The 4,263-nt window shown below is 41.0% G+C and overlaps 1 protein-coding gene across 1 annotated transcript in view; it reads left to right on the top strand.

Annotated features, from left to right (window-relative positions):
• The first annotated feature begins 2,477 nt into the window (after positions 1-2,477).
• PARL (presenilin associated, rhomboid-like) overlaps positions 2,478-4,263 on the top strand; it is a 21,178-nt gene continuing 19,392 nt past the window's right edge. Inside the window, exons 1-2 of the mRNA XM_014544501.1 lie at positions 2,478-2,685; positions 3,155-3,295. The gene's annotated coding sequence lies outside the window, so the exon portion shown is untranslated. The remainder of the gene's footprint in view (positions 2,686-3,154; positions 3,296-4,263) is intronic.

The raw sequence follows: 4,263 nt of genomic DNA, 5'->3' as shown, positions 1-4,263 counted from the left end.
CAGTCCAGCTCCGCGAGCCGTGCCGCCCCTTTCCCGTCGGGAGGGCGGGAGGGGAAGTAATCTCAGGGCTGCGGGCGTGCCAGCCTCATGATTCCGCGAGGAAGGCATTGGACACGCGCCCCGCCCTCCCTTTTTTAGATTTTGATCTTTTTAATCGTCAAGCATTCTTTCAAAAAAAGTATAGATGACATACAATGAAATATTTTCAAGTGTCCAAGAGCGAGTCTCCAATATGTCTAGTAACCATACAGAGTTAATAAGATACTCGAGGCCTGGTGCACGAAATTCGTGCATGGGTGGGGTCCCTAGGCCTGGCCTGCAATCAGAGCCTGTTGGGGCTGTCTTCCCAGTCCTGATCAGGCCTGCCTGCTGGAGCCTGCCAGACGGGTAGGTTGCTTGGCTGTGGGAGCGCACTGACCACCAGGGGGCAGCTCCTGCGTTAAGCATCTGCCCCCTGGTGGTCAGTGCACATCATAGCAACTGGTCTACTGGTCATTCCCATTGTTCTGGTCATTAGGTCTTAATGGTTGCTTAGGCTTTTATATATAGATTGATTATATTCCCTGTCCTGTATTGTGTTTATCCTCCTAATTTATTTGTTTTGTAATTGGAAGTTTGTACCTCTTATACCCCTTCACCTTTTTCACCCATTTCTGGACTCTTTTTTTTTTTTTTTTTTTAATCCTCACTCAAGGATATGTTTTTATTGATTTGAGAGAGAGAGAAACATTGATCAGTTGCCTTCCGTATGCACTCCCATCGGCCAGGATCGAACCCATGACCTTATGGTGCAGGGGACAACGCTCCAAGCAACTGAGCCACTCGGACTGGGGTGGACTCATTTTTTAAGTGAAGCAGTTACATAGCTGGCAGGATGGTAGTACCGAGATTTTATTTTCTTTCTGTCTTTTTCAAGCCTATGTTCTACAGATTACCTTATTTAGCGTTTAGAGAAGTGAGGGAGGATGGAATCAGAGGAGAGCATCATTTTGCCTCTAGCGTAGTCCTAGGAGAGGCTTTTCTGTTGAAGAACTGAGATAGTGGAATACTTAGATGCCAGATGATTTGGAAAGAAAATTACTGGAGTCTGTCCAAGTAGAAGCTGTGTAAAGAGTATGGTTTATCAGTATTTGTTGCTTTTGCATTAGAATAATTTAGTACCTGGTAGGGGGCATGCAGGAGGCAGCTGATCAATGGTTTTCTCTCATTGTTGATGCTTCTATCTCTCTCACCCTCTCCCTTCTCTGAAATCAATAAAAATATATTTTTTAAAAACCCTTTATAAAACATTTGATGGGTGTCCCCAAAACTGGTAGTGAAATAAATAGAAGGGAGGGAGATGGGGAAAATCCATCAATTTATAACGGTCAGTATTCATAAAAGGAAATCGTTAATTTGAATTTGGAGTGACTTCAAGGGCTATACTTACATTAAATGTTCTGGAACCCCCGGGGGGTGGGGGGAGAGGGAGGGCGGGCTAAAAGGGGTCAATGGGGAAAAAAAGGGGACATACATAATACTTTCAACAATAAAGATTTAAATAAATGTTCTGGAAATTGACCAAACTTCAAACAAATAACAAAGCCATTCTGTGCTAATTCAAGTTGACAGCTTGGAGTCCTCCAGCTTTTTTTAAAAAAAATTTTTTGTTTTGCCCTAGCTGGTTTGGCTCAGTGGATAGAGCATCAGCCTGCGGACTGAAGGTTTCCAGGTTCGATTCCGGTTGGGTTCCTGCCCAGGTTGCAGGTTTGAGCCCCAGTATGGGGCTTGTAGGAGGTAGCTGATCAATGTGAGAGCAGAACATTGATTGGCTGCTTCCTGCACACAGGCCCCTCTACTGGGGATGGAGCCCACCTCTTGGTTCATGGGCCGTTGCCCAGCCAACTCAGCCACAGCAGCCAGGGCTCAGCTTTTTTAAAATTTATTTTTGCTCCATTTCCCTATATTTTTGCTTTCTCTTTTTTAAACATTTATTTTAAATTATAGTTGACCTGCAGTATATTATTTTCAGGTATACAATGTATTGATTAGACATTTATATACCTTTCAACTTGACCGGAATCGAACCTGGGACCTTTCAGTCCGCAAGCCGACGCTCTCTCCACTGAGCCAAACCGGTTTCGGCCATTACATTTCTGTGATTAATTTTATAACTGGCAGTTTGTACATCTTAATCCTCTTAATCTTTTTCTCCATTTCCCTATTCCCCTACTCCCCTAGAGTTCTCCGCTTTTTACAGGACTGCAAACTCTGTGTGGAGGATGGATACAAATTATTTTGTTGATTGATACACACTAACAGCCCAAACAAGTTCCCTCCACAGTTCAATGATTTGACTTTAAATCCTACCTGGGGGGAGTTTTGGCTTCTTTTGGGCTATTGCGTGTGAATAAATTGAGGTGGTGGTGATGCAGGCCAAGTGGGGAGGTTCATAGAGGTTTTGATGTTTGCAAGATGCAGTTCTGTTTCTAACCTGTTATTTTCCTCTGTAGGTTTAATTTTTTTATTCAGCAAAAATGTGGATTCCGAAAAGCACCCAGGAAGGTTGAACGAAAATCAGACACAGGAACAAGTGGTGAAGCATACAAGAGAAGTGCTTTGGTTCCTCCTGTAGAAGAAACAGTCTTTTACCCTTCTCCCTATCCCATAAGGACTCTTGTAAAGCCTTTTTTTTTCACTGTTGGGGTAAGAGCTCATATTACTAGGAGTTACATACTTTGCTGCAGGTGCAATGTTAAAGTACCATTTGTCCTATTTGAATTCCTTAAAGACAACTGAAGGGGAGGGGTCAAAAGGATCTGGGTATCTTCGGGTCATAAATAATTACAGGAGAGCATGAATTTAATAATTGCTGTTAGAATCTGGTTCACTTATGTAAGCCCTGAAGAAGAAACTTATGGGCCTCTTATTTGGTATAACATTTCAAGTGATATTAAGTTAATATTTTGAATTTTCTTAAAAAATTTCTAGCTGTTAATAGGCCTGAGGGTACCATGAAAATGGGAAACAAGTGTTATTTTCACCTAATAGGTTTCACTGTGTCAGATGTTCCTTCTGTTGGCTTGTATAAAGCCATGAAAATGAAGTATTGTTCTTGGAAGTATGTATAGATTTATTTCTCTTTTAAGTTTATTCTATAATCTATTTTTTATAGTTTACAGGCTTTGCATTTGGATCAGCTGCTATTTGGCAATATGAATCACTGAAATCCAGGGTCCAGAGTTATTTTGATGGTATAAAAGCTGATTGGTTGGATAGCATAAGACCACAAAAGGAAGGAGACTTCAGAAAGGAGGTAAGATAAACATTGCTTTCTTTGTTCTATTGATCACAGTTCTTGAAGTGTGGTTATTTATGAAGTGTTTTTAGTTAATGACAACATTAAGTCAGTATATGTGAAATCAGTACACTTAATATTCTTTGGAGACAAGTATGTTCAAGTATGTATTAATATTTTGTATATCTGGCACTGTTGTACTTGACAGTGTTCCTGGCGGTTTGTCCCTCTATCCATGTGTATCAAGAATCACTAGGGAGCCCTAGCTGGCTTGGCTCTGTGGATAGAGTGTCAACCTGAGACTGAAGGGTCCTGGGTTTGATTCTGGTCAAGGGCACATGCCCAGGTTGTGGGTTTGATCCCCATAGGAGGCATGCAGGAGGCAGCCAATCAATGATTCTCTCTCATCGATGTTTCTATCTCTCTCTCCCTTTCCCTTCCTCTCTGAAATCAATAAAAAAATATATTTTTTAAACAATCCTTACTCTAAAAAAAAAGAATCACTAGGGATAGTTGTTAATGTTTTGAGGGCCACTCCCAGGCCTACTAAAGTTTAAGGGCCAGTTTTACTTGCATCGCCTTCCTGGGCTATGTTGATTCTATATTCCATATTAGAATTACAGAGTATTTTTCAAAATATTTATGCCTTGGGGGTAGAGATACTATGTAGATTTTAGAAAACTTCTCAGTGACGTGATGTTTATATGCCTCTGGTAAATATCCATTGTTGCGATGGATGCAAGAAGGTACAAATACTACATAGCTTTTAGAGCTTTCATTACTTCATATGCAAGTTGATCGCCTTCTTTCCTCCTTTTTTTTTTAAATTTTGTTTTATTGCTTAAAGTATTACAAAGAGTAGTACATATGTCTTCTTTTTTTTCCCCCCCTTGACCTTCCCCCGGCCTCCCTTACTTCCCAGTGTCTTGTGTCCATTGGTTATGCTTATATACATGCATACAAGTCCTTCCGTTGATCTCTTACAC

The sequence above is a fragment of the Myotis brandtii genome, unplaced genomic scaffold, assembly GCF_000412655.1.
Source record: "Myotis brandtii unplaced genomic scaffold, ASM41265v1 scaffold368, whole genome shotgun sequence".
Lineage (NCBI taxonomy): Eukaryota > Metazoa > Chordata > Mammalia > Chiroptera > Vespertilionidae > Myotis > Myotis brandtii.
The sequence above is the reverse complement of the archived record's forward strand: the minus strand, read 5'-3'. Positions and strand labels throughout refer to the sequence as shown.